Genomic DNA, 19,676 nt, shown 5'->3' with positions numbered 1-19,676 from the left:
TTCCTCTCCAAGATATCTTAATTTAAGTAAGTTTAATAGGTTTGGCATATCTAACCATAAAGAAACTGATCTTTAAAAATTCATATTTTTTTCTCCCTACAACAAAAGTTAACTTTTCTAATGGATTTTAGTGTGCTGATTTTGAATCCGAATTCAAAAAATTTCAGTCAGCTTTCATTTTTGAGATATAGTAGTATTTTTGATATTTTCTAAAAAACAGAACTTTATTTTGTGATTCTTTAATGCGTATATCTCAAAATCCTGACGTCATAGAATTTTTTTGACTTCGGATTCTAACTCAGCACATCAAAAACTATAAGAAAAGTATACCTTTGTTTCTAGGAGAAACAAATCTGAAGCTTATTGTGTTTTGCACAGCACTGTAGTTTGTTTTATGTCAACTTATTTAGCAAGGACGCTGCACGCGAAAGGATGAAAATACCCTGGAATGAGGAGATTTCTTTAAGCCTGAAAAGAAAATCTTCCTCGGATATTTGAAATTATTCACTCTTTGCATTGCACGGATCTGATGACATTGACGATGACAGCCTCAAGAGGGTGCACATTTAGCAATGAAAAAAAAATCATCAAAATTCCTGACTTTTTTTTTCGTTTTTTTTTTTTATACTATTCTATCGAATTTACAAATAGCGCACACAGCGAATAAAGAGTGATTAATGTGTCCTTTTAGGACTCCCAATATAGCTTGTATAATGTCAATTACGTTCGGGTTGACATTTTTTTACGATTATGAATACGAAAAAAAAAATCAAACCCTTCAAAAAAAAAAAGGTAATCAAACGATAAAATAGGAGTTTTTTTTTTTTGTTGTGTTTGTATATATTTTTGCGAGACCGAGGATAATATTAATAAAACGTGCGTAAAATTTTATTACATGCAATTTGAAAAACATTAAATGTTACTGAAGCAGGACAAATTTCCTGTGTCCCAGTAGAGCTGTCGGATGTTGATATCGAAGATAGAATTGAACGAAATTGGAAAATGAATGATTAAAGCAAATCCTCTTTTCCAGGGGTTTTATTTTTTTTTTTTATTGGTGTGTAACAGAATTTGTTTGATGAAGGGGATGATGGTATAATTGATATCAGGTGGTACAAAGAACTCTGACCAAGGATAGGTTAAAATATTATTGCACTTTATAAGGTTGGAAAAATCATTCTTGGAATCGAGTTAATAAGCTTTTTCTGGTTTTAACTGCGGATGTCCGGTTCATTACGAAGTAATCACACAATATACAATACCTAAGTAGTTTGGTTTCATCTACCTAATTATTTTGGTATTTTAATTAGTATGATGCTTTAAAATGTGTGGAAGGTTTCTGGTAAGTTAAATAAAATCGATGACTGAGGACTGGAATAATTAAAATTCTATTATCAAAGAATAAAAAAAAAAAAATGTTAAAAAATATAAAATTTTTGTTTATGTTTACTTAATTTAAAATGATTTAAATGATTTTAACAAAAAAAAGAAGTATATTGATTTCTTGAAGGTATAAAACAATTTTAAAATAAGTCATTAGAAAATTTTTGAAATATTTTTTGTATAGGTACCTATACAAAAAAATGGTTTAAAAAAATCATAATTCATAAATTTTTTGAGAAATATTTATTAAATTTAAGCACGAATTCTTACAAAAAAAATTATTTTTTAAGAACAATTCAAATTTAAGAATAAGTGTTCATAAAAAAATTTCCTATAGGTATAAAATATTTTTATGACATTTTTTTTTTTTAAACGAATACGCAGGCTTTAGGCTATTGATTATGTAGTTTAGAAAGGAACTAAGACGTTCACGGGTTTTTATTGCAGAAATCGTTGAATGGGTTATAAAAGAAGATAAAACCGCGGAGTGCTATTAAATGAGAGGGTGGAAATGAAGTTAAAATAACTTCATTTTAAAATTAATATTAAGTTTATAATTCTAGATTTTGAAAAAAGTATCAATCAAAACTGTAAGTGTTGCCGTTGTTTTTTAATAATTTTTTTTTATTTTAAGTATGTTTTTTTTAGAAAATTGCCCCTCCCGCCAAAACAGGGGGAAATTGACCCCCCCTAACAAAGTAAACAATGATTGTATTTAATCCCTCTACAAAATCTCATTATCAGTTCTTGGTGCTTAAGTTATCGTACTTTCCCCTCAAATGTTTCTGTTTTACTTTAGTAAAACTAAAAATGCGAAAAAAGATAGATTAAAATGGCCATACTTCGGTTAATTTTCAATGAAAAAACTTAGTGAGCACAGCATTTTGAAGGAAATTTAATCTTCTTTGGAGCAATGTTTATGTCTATCTCAACCCAAAAAAAATGTTCAACTAAAAAAACTCAAAAAATCGATTTTTTTTATATTTTTTTTTATGATTGTTTCGACTATTGTGGTATGGAAATTTTTTTTTTTTTTCAATTTTTAAAAAACATTATTCCAATAGGAAATTTAATTCTCTACAAAAATTTTTATATGCAATATATCAAAATTTAGCTTGGTTTGCGAGGTATATTGAAAAAACCAAAAAGGGGGCTTTTGCACCCCTATCTTCAGTTTCCAACCTCTCATTTAATAGCACTCCGCGGTTTTATCTTCTTTTTTAACATATTCAACTATTCATGCTATAAAAACCCGTGAACGTCTTAGTTCTTTATTGCCCTGTTTTTTTTTCGACATAATCAATAGCCTATTATGAATAAATTCATAATCTTTCAGCCCCAATTTGAAAGAATATTTTATTAAATCTTAGAATCTGTTCAGACTTTTATGAATATTCATAATTCATTTGCATACATATTAGACTGGGCAAAAAAAAAAAATATTTTTTTTTTTGAAAGTTACTTCGAAAATCTTGTTCAGGATGATGAAAAAAAAATTTGGTGAAAATTTGAGCCGTTAAAAAAAATTTTAAGAGGTCTATCATCGGTGTTTTTTATTTTTATACATGATATGATGTTTTACAACAGAACTGCTAGACGATCAAAGTAAAAAAAATTTCTGTTAATTTTTTCTTATATAAAATTAAATTTCCTACAAAAAAGATGAAATTGAAAATTTTCGTCAGACGAGCCGTATTCGAGTAATTAAGCTTTTTAAATCGAAGTGTTTTTTCAATTTGACTGTTTCACTTTGGAATTTTGTGATGAGAAAATAAGTGAATAGAAAAATAAAACCACGACAGATTCTTATAGGAAATTTAATTCTCTACATAAAAGGTCTTGTAGTAATTTTCCCTAAATTGAGTTCTAAAGAAGTTATTCACGATTTAAATCGAGAAAGAATTAAAAAATCAATTTTCAATTTCAAAATTTTCTAATTCACTGAAAATTCAATATTTTCAAATTAGCAAGATGTTTTCTTGTAGGGACTTAAACGTTCTATAAAAAGTTCCTTGGCAGCAAATTAATTGCTTTAACCGTTTAGAAGATAATCGTATTCAAATCGCAATGCATACTTGTCATAAGAAAACTATTGAAATCAGTGGGCATTGGTTTTGATACGAATATCTTCTTAACGGTTAAAGCAATTAATTTGCTGCCAGGGAACTTTTTATAGAACGTTTAAGTCCCTACAAGAAAACATCTTGCTAATTTGAAAATATTGAATTTTCAGTGAATTAGAAAATTTTGAAATTGAAAATTGATTTTTTAATTTTTTCTCGATTTAAATCGTGAATAACTTCTTTAGAACTCAATTTAGTGAAAATTACTACAAGACCTTTTTTGTAGAGAATTAAATTTCCTATAAGAATCTATCGTGGTTTTATTTTTCTATTCAGTTATTTGCTCATCACAAAATTCCAAAGTGAAACAGTCAAATTGAAAAAACACTTCGATTTAAAAAGCTTAATTACTCGAATACGGCTCGTCTGACGAAAATTTTCAATTTCATCTTTTTTGTAGGAAATTTAATTTTATATAAGAAAAAATTAACAGAAATTTTTTTTACTTTGATCGTCTAGCAGTTCTGTTGTAAAACATCATATCATGTATAAAAATAAAAAACACCGATGATAGACCTCTTAAAATTTTTTTTAACGGCTCAAATTTTCACCAAATTTTTTTTTCATCATCCTGAACAAGATTTTCGAAGTAACTTTCAAAAAAAAAAATATTTTTTTTTTTTGGCCCAGTCTAATACATATACATTTATATGTATGTATTTTTATGTAAAATAATTTTTAAAATTGACTTTTTTCGTTTTTTTTGTTTTTTTTTTTTTTGAAGAAAAAGTTAAACATACCTATTTCTTTTTTTCAAAATTACATTTTTAAGAAGTGCATATATTTTGTGTGTCAAAGTATTTTTTTTTTTCCTAAAATGTATGTATTTTCTCAATATTTTTTTATTTGAAGGATTTCTCTCTTCTCTGATGATTTCATTTAAAATCTGATGTTCATAGTGGACGGTCGCTGTCGAAACAAATTATAAAAGTTTGCAAGTAAAACCCGTATAACGTTTAAACTTAATCATTTCTTTTGTTTTAAAAACAATTTCATTTGTTGTTTTAGATTTAGCTGTTTGTTTGTTTGGAATACAAATTTTCAGGAACGAAAATGGAATGGTAATGTATGCATCTACAATCTACATATATAAATAAATGCATAAATTTAAATGAAAAGTATTTTAAATTTTATGAAAACAATCGTACCACTTTGAGGAAAATTCATAGTTTTTATGATGAACATTTCATTTAAATTTTTACGAAATTTATGAAAAAATTAATAAAATTTAAGAAATAATCTTAAAATGTAAAAAAAAATTCTTAAACTTAAAACATAGAAGAAAAAAAAAACATTTTAAGAAATAATTCATAAATTGTATGAATTTTTCTTAAAAAATTAAGAAACTTTCCTTAAAATATGTTCAAAACTTTTCGAATTCGTTTATGAACAGAATTTTCATAAACTTATTCTTTATTTTTAAGAAATATTCATTCCCTTATGAATTTATTCATAAAAAGATTCTTAAGTTTAATGAATTTGTACCTTGGTTCATTTGCCATGAATTTTTACATTAATTTAATGCACAAACTCATTAATTTTATTTTTGGTTCAGTGTAGACATCTCAGGTACTGCATTAATCTCTTGGCTAGATTATTGTATACGTACCATATAAAATCCATACAGTTCTCCCAAGAACGGAAGATCTATTAATATGGTTATAAGTAACCAATAAATATATGTTACCTTAGGGTTGCCATGCGTCCGGGTTTTCCCGGACATGTACTCTTTTTTGGCTGTGTGGGGGACGTCCGGGATAGTTTCTATCAATTGTCCGGGATTGTACTCTTTTGAAGCCTGAGTTTTATTTAAATTATATTATCTATTACAGTAGGTACCTTATTGTAAGACTCAAGTAGCAAAATTTTAAACGTTTAAGAAAAATATAAGGCCGCGTAAGTAAGTTGCTAAGTCAAAAAGACCATTTCTTAACTTAAATAGTAACTTACTAAAAATTCTATTAGCATTTAACTAAGGGCCAATTTTTCAATAGTCAGTTAAACAGTCATTTAGAAAAAATAGAGAAAAAATCAATTTTTCAACAAGCAGATATAGCTTATTCCTTAGAATAAAACTATCTGCTTCTTTCAGAGACGAATAAAAATTATTATTTATTTATTATAATAATAAATATTATTATTATTATTATAAGGAATAAACTCAACAAAAGTATTGTGTCAGTTGTCAAAGCTGTTTTGAAAGAATTTTGAAAAAAATACAGTGGAACACAAGAAAACAAAAACAATCATGAATAAAAATGACGTTTTATTTTAAATATTTTTGAATTTGACAATTTTTTTTTGTTAAGCCTGAACTACATAGAAACACAAAGTGAAAAAAAGTTTCTTATTTTTCAAATAATTTAACTGACCTTTTATCAGAAGATTGAAAAATTGGCTCTAAATCGTTTAAAATTTTGAGCAACTGGATTTTAATGGAATTTTAAATTTTTTACTGTAACTACATTCCAACTTTTGTAATATTAGCTAAAATTTTTACTTTTATTTTTTTGTGAAAAAAATAAGAAAAAAATGCTACGGGAACAAGGGTTAAAGATGTGATTTTTAGTTAAATTTTGAAAAGATTGTTCCGCTTTTTTTTGTTTTTATAAAACTATGCATTCCTTTTTTCCTAGTTTTGTACTCTTTTTTGTGTCCTTATTTGTCCGGGAAAGTCCGGGATTTTACATCTCGATTACTAGTTTCGTCAAAATATATCTGGCAACCCTATGTTACCTTAAAAGGTGTTCAGCAAGTATTCCGGCTTTATACTGGAACTAGTCACGCTAATGGTGATTCTGGAAAAAAAAAAAAATCTTCAACTAAGTGGGAACAATCCTTCGTTGGAGAGGGAAATTAGTAACAACACTAATCTGCTTCGACCTGTAGACCATTGGATTCCTTCTGCAAAAACAGACTTCATAGCAGAGGTCACCGTAAGCAGATTTTGAATCCGAATTCAAAAAATTGCGGTCAGCTCTCGTTTGTGAGATATAGTAGTTTTTTTTTTAGATTTTCTTAAAAAAACTTGATTTTCTGATCCTTTAATGTATATATCTCAAAATCCTGACGCGATGGAATTTTTTCGACTTCGGATTCTAACTCAGAACATCAAAAACTATAAGAAAAGTATACCTTTTTTTTTCCTAGGAGAAACAAATCTGAAGCTTTCCAAGGCAGTTTATCCAATGGTTTATCACAAATAATGAGATATTTCTAAATAGAAAAATAGTATATAAAATTACAAAACACATACAAATTTTGTTTAATGTATTTTATTAAAGTTTTCTTTATATAAATGACTTTTAAATATAAAGGCGTTGATATTATACATTTTCTTTAATTAATATTTTTGACGTTTTTGTCAATTAGTCTCTTAAAATGTGTGTAATCTTTAAGTAATAGTAATAAATACAAATTTGTTGTCATATGATAGATCATGTTATGAAAAATGAGTCCTCCAAAATTGAGCTCAATACGAATATTAGTTTTATTTTTGTACTAGGTCAACCGAATCTAAAAGGGTTATTTTCTACAAACTAGGTACCTTCTCATATTTTTCAAAAATCATTTAAAAAAAATGATACGTGCTAGAATTTTTCTGAAACCAGATTTAGATTCAGAAAAATTAAATCTTTCATAATTTAAAAAAACTATTTGAAAGAGAAAAAAAGATAAGCTTTGCAGACCAGTGTTATTAAAAGATTTTTCTCAAAAAACGGCCCTAACAATCTTCGAGAAAAAAATTTCAAAAAATCAAAAATTCGATTTATCAATTATATTTATCCGATAAACTGATCACCATTACTATTTGCCAAAGCTATTATTATCTTACTCTATCCACTTTCACCATTCCAGACTAAAAACCATCACCTACAGACATACTTAATAGATTTTGTTTCAGTTCTCTAGTTCAATGATCCAAGAAAAAAGGTTTCTCTACAAGATGGTTTTCTACTAAAAAAAAAAATAAGAATTAAAGACAATAACCAGTTGGAATGATGATGAAATCTACTCCGTATCAAATAATAAACTCTCAATTTCAAGTAAGTCATCCAGAAAATGACCATCCAAAGATAACTAAAAAAAAAGTAAAGAGTCCTTGTTTTAATTTGGTATGTTAGTGTATCCTGACCCAAACCTAACTCGACTACCTACACTCTTTAAAATATTATTTCTATGGACAAAACTTAAGTGTTTTCTAGTTGACTTGTTTTAATGTATCTGAAAAAGCCTTTCATATACACCCAGAGTAGTCTAGTAATCACTTGATGTTCTTATGTACATATACACTTTGTTATATACGACAAAAGCCTGATATCGTTGACGTTCTCGTAATGTCATCAGCAAGTACAGCGTAGACAGAAATTCTTCCCTTTTTGGAACTAAAGTCAATTGCATTCAAGATGAATTTCACCAAGTTTGTTGTTTGTTTGGACTAGGGAACTGAAATTTTTAAGTGATTGACAACATTTTCACAACTTGAACAAACAATTATGGCACAATCTAAGGCACTTAAATTAATTGAGTCATTATTATATTGATGATATTCTAGTGAACGAATCTGTTTCCACGAAAATTGCCTCCGAATTCTCAGAAGAAATCGAAAGCCCCATTAGCAAAAAAAGATAACGCATCACTTGAAACTTTTATCAACAAAAACAAATCTCTTCACCTTGAACTTCAAATTGAAGACTCAATTATTGAAGACAACTCTTCAATCCTTCCACTGCAATCTTACTCCAACACCAACAAACCACTTCAAATAAATTTTCAGATAACTAAATCCTCTCAAAGCCTAAAAAATTAGGGATTATCTCAATCAACGCCATACTTAAAACATAGTGGAGTCGAGACTCATAATAAAACAGTAATTTTTTTTATTTTTACCCAAATTAAAAACATTATTTTTTTGACGTGATAACGTCTAATGGCAGCCACCACAAAAAAGTGACGCCATTTTCTAACGTTCAAAATTAAAAATAAACTATTAGAGATACAAAAATCTTCTGTAGCTTATTTGAAAGATAATAACCTAAAGCTTAATCCAAATGAAGGATTTTTAAAAATTCCGTCATTTAGTGCCAATTTATTGACTATCCATTAAACTTTAAATCTCAATTTAAAAAGGGAATTTTAAATTAAAAAAACAAAATTCATTTATTCTGTCTGTTTTAAGAATTTTTTTTTTGAAGTTTGACATAATTTAATAATAGAGCATTAAATTTAAAAGCCCTTTTAGATAAAAAGCCAAATTCGACTTTTTAAGAGGGATATTTAGAGCAAATGGAGGTTTTAAACAGAATTTCTATTTATTCACTCTTCAGTAGCGTCAAATGTCATTTCATTTATTATTTTATTAAAAAAAGTTTCAGTGTCAATTGACAATTAAAAATAAATAAAACATGCATAAATACGGAAAAATTGGATGGTGGAAATGTGTTCAATCAATATCATAAGACCAACGCGTTTGGTAATTGTAATTGGTAATAATATCTTCCTATGAAGCAAAAAATATAGGAAAGTTTTGAATTAATTCGAAAACATTATTTTAAATTTTGTGATGTGATTTACATAAATGAAGCTACAGCTTTTCAATAGGTTAAATCTTCATGAAATTACGCTTTAATGCACTTGCATGTATGCAAATATCTATTGCCGATTATATTTGTGTACCCAAGCCATTATCAGCGTCATGCGAGCCTTTGTAAGAATTGGTTTACATTCAAAAGAATGCCTTAAAGGTCATAGTATTTAAAATAACTGGCGACTCCTGGCTCTTTTAAGGGTATGCGGCTTAAACAAACGAAAATTCACTAATTGTTAACATGTACGTGGGCAGTTGTCACATATACTAGATCAACTACTTCACCTCCAAAAAACACGGTTGTCGTGCTGCATAACACACAGGGGCGTACACTCTCTTGGGGCAAGCGGGGCGGCGCCCCGGGGCCCCCGACTGACCCCAGGGCCTACACTGGAGACAATGCAGAGAAGGAAACTGTTAGCATACATTGAGTTACGAAGTAAATTAAAATGTATTTGAATCATTTCGGATACAAGGGAGACACATTATGTCATTGATTATGTCATTGTTTTTAAATCAATATATATTGATTTAAAAAAAAATTTACCCCAGGGGCCCCAAAAAAATAAACTGCTTTTTTAAAAGAAAAATTATTATTTTATCTTAAGGCCCCCAAAAATATTTCTTGAAAAATCCTTGCAACCGCAAATAATACAAAAAAGCAAAAAAATTTTTGTTAATCTCATACCAAATATTACTTCAAGTCAATACTTCAAGTCAGCAAACAACTTCAGGCCAGGGCCCCCAAAAGCGTTTACTTCAGGGCGTCAAAAAAAAATTAAATTAAAAAAAAATGTTTTTTGAATTAAATTATATTTGTTGATGGACTACTAAATATTACTTAAGAGCCCCAAAAAATATGACTTCGGGGCCCTAAAAATATTATTTGAAGGGTACCAAAAAATAATTTTTCAGGAACCATGTTAGTTGAGAGGCAATCAAATATTAATTTGGGGGCCCCAAAATCTATTACTAAGGAGCCCAAAAATATTCATCAAAATTTCTGATGGCATGACAAATATTATTTGAGGATCCTCAAAAGCTATTACTTCAGTGGTTCAAAACAATCAGGGCCCAAAACAAAACATTACGTTATTGGTATCATTCCGAATATTACTTCAGAACAGAGGCCCCATCACCTATTAATTCTTGGCTCCAAAAAAATTATATTACTTAATTTTGAGGCCCAAAAAATAATTTTTCAGGTTCCCCAAAAGAAATAAACTATGTTCGATGATGGAAAATCAAAGGAGTACATTTTACTTCAGAACAGAGGCCCCAAGAACTATCAATTTTAAGCTAAAAAAATTTATTTTAGGGACCTCTAAATATTTAATTTTTGGGGGCCCCAAAATTAATTTGAAGTAAGTATAGCAAAGTGCATATTAAAACATTAAAATAAACCTTAAAATAAATAATCCATACAAACAAATTTGTGGTGAATACGTACTTTTTTTTTGTATCTTAGGGGCACCCAAATATCAAAGGGGCCCCAAAATGTAGTATTGCCCCGGGGCCACGGCGACTCAACGTACGCCACTGATAACACATATTTTTATTTTATGCTCAGCTTTGTCATAATCGCATTTACCTTTCGCCTGGCTTTTTCTGCTATAAATCCTATAATAATAAAAACAAAAGTTCCAACATTCCTAAGCGCGTTGTTTTATTTTCAGATAGCATGTAACGGTTATTATATTTTTGACAACATGCACATAAAGATACATAGTAAAATGTATGAAATGAAAATATCCCTCTTAAAAGTATCTACATACGCGGTTCTTAATCCTTTAAAACAAGAAAACAAAAAATAAATCTATTTTATATGTCAAAATACTAGCTTTTGACAGATTTATTTTTCACAATAAATTAAAAATCCTTGGGATTTTTTTAATAGAGTTTTAAATTTAAAGTTTCCATTAACAGCAACGAATTTAACTAAAGAAGAGTGAGTAAAATGAATATTTTTTTAATGGAATATACTTAGGCCCAATTTATTCACACTCCATTAAATTTAAAGTCTCCATTAAAAACGGGAAATTTTAAATTTTATATGTGATTTGACAGATTTTTTATTTTTAATGGGGACTTTAAATATAATGGAGACTGAATAAATTGGACCTTAATGGCGTTATTATTTTAACGACGCCGTTAACTAAAGCGATAAAATTCAATATTTAATGGAGACTCAATAAATTGGCCCTTAATAGGATAAACAGGGGTAAAACGGAAAGATGAAATTTGGACTAAAATCTAAACGCGAAGTCGTAGAGAATTGATTTTTTTTTTTTGCTATAGATAGATGAGATTAATTTAAGAATAATTGCATTTAAGAAAAAATTCTACAAAATTTTGAAACTAAGCTATAGCGTTTTGTTTGAACGTTGTACACGTGTTGGACAACAGACAACCTCTTTTTTTTCAATTAGGTATAGGTAGTTATGAGAAATAAAAACTGAATTAAATTATGTAAAAGAGCACATAATCCACATATGCTAGGAAAATTTGTTTAGATAACATTGACCATTTGACGAAAACAGATGAATAACAATATTTTCAATACCCTTTAGCGATGATTTAAGAAAACGCTTACTTTGGTATGCCTTTACTCATGTTAATGTTAATAACTCCGTTAACACTTATGATAAAAACTTCATTAATATCTTGATTTTTAGAAGAAATGCTATTCTATGTACAAAAATTTAAAAAATGTTATTATCTTTTTTTATTGCTCAGATATTAATTTTTAAGTGGAATTATTTTTACTTGCTCAATAGGGCAAGTATTGGTTTCGTGTAAAAAAAAAAATTCGAGGTTTTAATCAAAACTAACATTACGATGATGGAGAAGTCCGAAAAAGTGGTTTTCGTCATGACGTCCGTCGGTCTGTGCGTCGGTGCGTCGGTGCGTCGGTGCGTCGGTGCGTCGTCAAAAAAAGCTGTACATGAAGCTGCAGCCTAAACGGGTTGAGGGATTTTCTTGAAATTTGGTACAGATGATTTTTTTGTAATTTCCAAGGTTGGTTTTTTTTTGTTTTTTAATATCTCGCTTTAAACGTATACCTCCCATACAAAGTTTTGGAGTTATTGCAACTTTCTCGAAAACGGCTCTAACGATTTTGATTAAATTTAACATACGTAATGCTGTTTGCAGTTCTAACATAACTGCGTTTTTAGTTTTTCTCAAAAAATGCGGATAGTGAAAATATGACATTAACTCTTTCTTAAATCACGGATGTCGGCTCTTCCCGTACATCTTAATGGAGTTATTGCAATTTTCTCGTAAATGACTCTAACGATTTCGATTAAATTTTACACAAGTAATGTTATACGTAAATCTAACGTAACTGCATTTTTAGTTTTTCTCAAAAAATACGGATAATGGAAATATGACTTTACATTTTTTTTAATCTTTGATGTCGGCTCTTCCCGTACACCGTTAATGAGTTATTACAATTTTCTAGACTAAATTTGACATACATAATGCTTTAAGTGATTTTAATATATGTAGCTAATTGCGTTTTTTGTTTTTGTCAAAAAAACACGAGTAACAAAAATATGGCGTAAGAAAAACTAAAAAAAAAAATAATTTCGTATTTTTGCATTTCTTATGAAATTCCTTAAAAAAATCAAATTTTAACTAATTCAAAATATTTTTTTTTTAAATCTTTGACATAAAAGCTACTTTTATCATAAGAGCAAGTACGTGCGGCCCCAGTCGTGCATTTTATTTTCTTACCCATGATAATTTTTGACTTTGGGGCCGATTTTTTTCGATAAATGTTTTATAGCCATGGTGTTTTATAAATTTCTTCTTATGAAGAAAACAAGAATGAATAAAAATGTTGTTCACAAGTTCGACAGAAAACTCATAGATTTTATGATATTTGAGAAAACCTGCATGCCAGGTAAAATCTCTAAAATAAGTGTTTTTTTGGTTTAGTCAAAAATGGGTACGAATTAAAAATTTATTTTTGTAGTTTAAGTTAATTTCTGTTTACAACAATTATTATTTAATGTGTGCTCCTAGATTTTGTGTGCTTAATAGAGTTATTGGGAATATTAATTTATTCTATCTATTGTGCCTTTTTTTAATCATGGTTCAGAGAATACATTTTTCTTGTTCCACAAGAATTGATGTCAAATTCGTAACGCTTTTCAATCATATTCATAAAAAAAGCCAATATTTTGCAGTTTGGAGAACTTGCAAATCATTGAACAGGTCCATTTCTTCCCATCCAATGATAACCGTAATCTTTATCAGCCATCTTGTTCGTAATATGAAGTAGCTAATTGAATCAATATCCTGGATTGTATCTGGTAAATCATATTGGAGAAATTCCATCAATTAATATTAGCAATAAAATCCAAAAAAAACGGGCTCTATCAAGCATACAAAATCAAGAAGCACACTTTAAAAAATTTTTGTAACTAGGTCTTACATAAAAAAAAAAATCTTAACAGGTACAGAGAATAGCATTTCTTCTAAAAATCAAGACATTAATGAAGTTTTTATCATAAGTATTAACGAAGTTATTAACATTAACATGAGTAAAGGCATACCAAAGTAAGCGTTTTCTTAAATCATCGCTAAAGGGTATCAACTTTGCACATAGAGAGTTACTGTTAAACAATTTTTTTCTTAGAATATACCCAAGAATCATCCCTCAAAACCTTCTTATCTCATTCCGGGACACCCTGTACTTTTTGATACTACATATTTCTAAATTTCATCTTTTCATTAAAAACAACCTTTTAGGAAATATATTTTTAAGAAGTCTTTTGATTCTTGATTCTTATGCTTAATGTAACATCATTATCGACAATCGACTTTGTTACCCCTCATCGCCTTAAATCCACCCTTTATTGATTATGGACTGATTTGATTCTTCATTCATGTTGCAAAATTCAACATTTTGCCAAGATAAAGGTATGAATTTGTTTTTAATACCCTTTACTATAACAGGAAATGGAACATGAGGTTGAGTCATGAAATGCTTTTCGTAAAGGTATTCAACATTCAACCTGTGTTAATTTATTTCTATTCTAGTTCGATAGTTTTATATTCACTTTTTAAGTTTTGTTCTATAGAAAAAAAAAATATTACGTATACACCACAGTGAACAGAACTTTTTTATAGACTGTATTTAAATGACAAACCAATGTTGTATAGAGATGAAAGGAAAAGCATTTAAAATCAAATCATGTCTTTAGTTTTTATAACTTTGCAATGTTTTTTTTTTGTGAGAATTTTTTTTTTTTAATAAAATATCTGAAGAACCAAAGTATTCAAATTCTATTTTCGAATTTTCACTTATTTAGAGCATTATTTCACTACAAAAAATATTTTTCGGGGAGCAAAAAGCTTAAAACTTATAGTCTAACATACATTACTGAAGAAATTCACAAAAAAAAAAATAATATTATACCTTTCAAGAGAGTGCGATGTGCAAAGGAGATAGGATTAGAAAATCCATTCACCATCAGCAGCCATCACCATACACATCGCCGACGCAGCATCAAGTTGACATCCTTAAGATGGACGGGTTTGGTCGACATGTGACGTTAATAAATGAACTCAAACTGAACAATAAGATACGATCAATTCAATTTCGCACAAGTGTAATATTGTGCGCTTAAATTTATTTATTGCAAGTAATTTGTTTAGTCGCAGTCATTCAAGCTGCAAGTCTATATTCACAGCTTCCAGCAGCTGGCTGTTATACTCTATGTTGTTCCTTTTTGTCTTTAAGGATAATAGGCTAGAGAAGGAGTCTTTATTTTAATTTCTCTTCTCCCATCTCATAGGCATCATCACAGACGTCCTCAGACATCCTGTAGGAGGATACAACAAATAAAAAATACAAAATACAAAAATATCTGACGTTTCTCTGACATTATCTGAGCGGAACATTATGAAGAGAGCTTGAAAGGGAAATGCAGAACAAGGGTTGAAACTTACAACATACAAACACACACACATTTCCTGGGAGTTGTTTATGAGGATGTTTTGTGTACAGAAAAAGGGGTTTTATTTGGGTTGGCTGGCTGGCAGGCATCAGAGTGGAGGCAGATTCGCTTTATTCAATTTGTTAAATGCGAACATTAGTGTATCGCATGAGCTCCCGATAAGAGTCTTGAATAATGGATATTCCCGACGACGACAACGCCATGCCATTTTAACGAGGATTACTACTGGCATCGCAAGTACGACGACGGTGACGATGCGCGGTAGCGGCTGATTGTTCTACCTCCCCATCAAATATCCCATCAAGCGCCTGTTGGGCTAGGGATAGGGACATTATGCCACCCCCCTCTCAGTTTTACTACTGGAAAATTTAAGCATTCAACTTTAATTGGATTCGATTTGAGGTGTTCTGGCGCTAAGGACTAATAAACATTATACACACGCAGAGAAACTTGCACGCACCTATAATAAGTGTATATATATACATTTTTATATCTACCTATCTATACGATTATCCATAGTAAAAAACATTAATATAGATTGTGGCAGTATGTTTTGGGATTTTGGAAAATTCTGTAACGGGGATTATGAATTTATCGTGGTTTATGAAAATAAGTTATTTCATTTGCGCTGCTTAAGTGTGACGATGATTTGGTTTGACAGCTTTGTTGGCATTCATTTCAGTGTATGGCAGGGGTGTTAATTTAAACTGATATTTGGTTTTAATTAGAATATTTCACTGAGAGAGAGACGAGGATTGATAATAATAATTGGTTGCTGGGATTTAGTGTTTTAAATCTAAACTGAAAAATAAATTAGTCTTAAAGGTGTTTGTGGTAAAATATGGTGTTGGTGTGGTGGGTTTGAATACGGATGGGAGATATTTGATTTGGTATACTTTAGATTTATTAAAATTGCAAAGCTTTGATCTTTCATCTAATAAGTAGATATACCTAAAGTAGTTTGAATTGAGGTAAAATTAATTAAATACTGTCAATAGAAGAAAAAAACTATCTCAATATGTAGATTGTTGAAATAAGTAATATAGCCAAAAATCTTTTGATGTGGTAAATCAATAAATTATCTATTCTATAATTACTGTTATAATAGTGAACAAAAATCTGGTGTAGGAGTACTTCAGGGATCGAAGTTAAGACCATTACAGCACGAGTTCCTGAAACTTTTTTCTCAAAACTAGAATTTTGCAGACCTGTGGTTTTGTGCCAAAACCATAAAATTGCTAAATATTTGCGAGTCATCACAAGCAAATCGTACTGTCACCGATAAGGTCCTACCTTTTAAATATAAAAGTGGTTATCTTATAAAGACGATAATTTTACATGATAATTTCATAACTTGTGCTTTAAATTAAAAAAAAAAATGACTGAAAAATTATTCTGCTGTCAACTTTTTACAAAAAATATAATACCTAATTATACACTAGCCCAAAAAATTAAGGGAACAAAAAAAAATCGTGATTTTTTTAGTGATATTCGATACGCTGTATCTCAGTAAAAAATGATCGTATGATGACAAAATAAAAAGCGTGTAAAAGCTCTATTCTTCTAGTTTTAGGATTAAATGTTAAAATATTTTCTTTCTAACGGTAAAATAGCTAAATCGTTGAAAATGTTAAAAAACAAAAATTTTAAAATTTTTGTTTGTTTTTAATTTTACTCTTAAGAAAGTGGGAAATTTTTTTTCTGAAAAAATGATTATTATTTTTAGGAAAGGCTATTTATTTGGCTTTAAGATTCATTTTGTTTCAAACTTCTACGATTTTTTTTAACTGCAATATAAGTCATCAAACCAAAAACCATACTTTTGACTTTGACTATCAATATCTCAACAACGGATCACTGTACAGAATATTCAAGGACACATTTAAAAATTTCATTCAATTTTCTACAAAGAAATTAAGTTTTCTTTGTTAAACAAATTGTTTTCTTATTTCTTAGATTAATTTAGAAAAGCTATCAAAATAGGCATTTTTACGGTTTTTTTTAGAAAATTTACCGCTATTTAATTTCTATGGGTGATAAGATTGAACTGAGGCTTAATTATTGAAGCTTAATATACCTGAAATTAATATTCAGACTTATTCATCAAGCAGTTTTTCTGTTGTGAGGGTTTGAATTTTTGAGATGAAGTAAAACACCATATTTCTGCAGGTCTAAATGACTTACTTCTTTGAACTTTTTTATGAGCAAAATCAAATTCTTTTGAGTTTATTTGAACATTTTATTGATAAATATCGTTTAAATTTAAGATAAACCAAGGAAAAATTAAAAGTTTTCAAAAAAAGGTAAATTTTGAAAAAAGGCTTTTTATACCATTTTTGGATGTTTTCCATAATTTTGAATTTTTGTTTTTGTTTTTTCTTGGTTTATCTTAGATTTAAACGATATTTATCAAAAAAATGTTCAAATAAAATCAAAAGAATTTGATTTTGCTCATAAAAAAGTTCAAAGAAGTAAGTCATTTAGACCTGCAGAAATATGGTGTTTTACTTCATCTCAAAAATTCAAACCCTCACAACAGAAAAACTGCTTGATGAATAAGTCTGAAACTTTGCATATTAATTTCAGGTATATTAAGCTTCAATAATTAAGCCTCAGACTAGAAGAATAGAGCTTTTTAATTTGTCATCATGCGATCATTTTTTACTTGAGATACAGCGTATCGAATATCACTAAAAAAATCACGATTTTTTTTGTTCCCTTAATATTTTGGGCTAGTGTATTTCGTTTTTCAAACGGCATTCCATAACTTTTTCGACGCGACAAATCTGTAGTAGATTTTTAAACGACAAAAAGGGAAAAAAAGGCAAAATATTGGTGAACAACAATGTTTTATTGCGCAATAAATTAGTGACAGACACAAAAAAAGTGGAGAAAGATCGTTTATATACTTAATGATTTTAAACAGTGAAATAAAGTGCTGGAAATCGAGTGTGACACCTTCAGTTATTTTTAATTTTACCGGCCTAAAAAAAGTTTAATATTTGTATACCTATTTATCAAAAAAAGGATTCACAGTTTTTGGCAAAATCATATTAGATTAGGAATAAATCTGTAAACAGTTTTGAATTCAGCACATGACAAAGTTTGAACGAAATAAAGACTCAACACAGTTATCCCTAAAAGAAACTTTATTTCGTTCGAACTTGCTATTTGTGTGAAATGTTTGGAGTACAAAAACGCTGAAAAATCACTACTTTGAATGTGAAACTAGGATTACAAAGCTGTCGAGAGCAGTAAAATGCTACTACATATACCACTTTCAGTACCGCTGCACAGCGCAGCAGTTCACTCTCGATCAAAGATGAATAAAAAAGCGAGAACAATTTTTCGTAGGTAGGTACCTACATTTACCCTATAAAAAAATGTTTGAAACATTTTCAAGCTCTGGAACCTCTATAGGTTAAAAATTGCCGATGTTGCGGTATTGTTTTTTAAAATTAAAATTAAATTTATTTTGAACAAAACCATTTTTTTGCTTAAATTTTATAGAATAAATGATACCAAAGGATTCTCTAGGTAACTTAAAGAAAAAAAAAAACATAGGAGTAAAGGACAATCTTCTATCGTTTAAGCCAAAAATCGACGGTTAAACTTCATAACCTCGTAAGTTGTTTTTGCAAGTTTTTCAGAAATCAAAAAATGATATGTTGTGTTTCTTGTTTTTGTATGGGATATATCAATACGAGCTTTTGAATTTTGTCATTCCTGAAAAATGTTCAAAACAACATTGTTGAACTGAATATACCAAAAGATAGCTCTGAATTTTCTGAATTATTGTTTGCATTATTAATATTTTTTTCGAATTTTTCGACTTACGAGGTTATGAAGTTTAACCTTCGAAATGCTATTTTCGCACAAACTGACTTCAAACACAAAGAAAAATATTTTGAACACAACGGCAACACCTAAAATATTTAGATACACGTTTTTAAAAAGCCACAAAATTTAATCAATTGTTTTTAAAAGAATGGTCCTCAACTCAAAATTTTGACAAAAAAAAAACGTTATTCCTAAAATTTAAATGTTTTTTTTTTCAAACTTTTTGTAGTTAAATATGAATTTATTTAAAAAAAATGTTTGCTTATATTTATTATAAGTTGAATTCCGAAGAGGAAAATGTAATAGGTATATATTACAGTTTTGAAAAAAAATTTGCTACTTCAATTTCATTGGATTTTTTTGGTAATAATTTTTTTGGTAATAAATAACTTTATATATTTAAATGTTGAACTTAAAAAAAAAAAATAAGTTAAATTTTTTCATCATTTCTACTAAAAACAAGTTCTTCGAAAATGAAATACTTTTTGACATTTTCTTTTATAATTTCAAATCATAATAAATGTGGCCAAAACAATTTGAAAAATAAATGCATGTTATATTACGAAAAAGTTTAAAAAACGGCATGTTTAAATTTTTTCAAATTTTTTTTTTTTTTTCAAAAATCTGAGTTTAATTACCATTCTTTCAAAACCTTTCCATAAATTCACTTAATTTTAATTTTACAAATATGGATAAGATTCTAGCTTTTTAAAAATGTACATTTAAATACTGTAATGCCGTTGTGTTCAAATATTTTTTTTTTTTATCAATTTA

This window comes from Episyrphus balteatus, chromosome 1 (genome assembly GCF_945859705.1).
Source record: "Episyrphus balteatus chromosome 1, idEpiBalt1.1, whole genome shotgun sequence".
Classification (NCBI taxonomy): Eukaryota; Metazoa; Arthropoda; class Insecta; order Diptera; family Syrphidae; genus Episyrphus; species Episyrphus balteatus.
The sequence above is the reverse complement of the archived record's forward strand: the minus strand, read 5'-3'. Positions refer to the sequence as shown.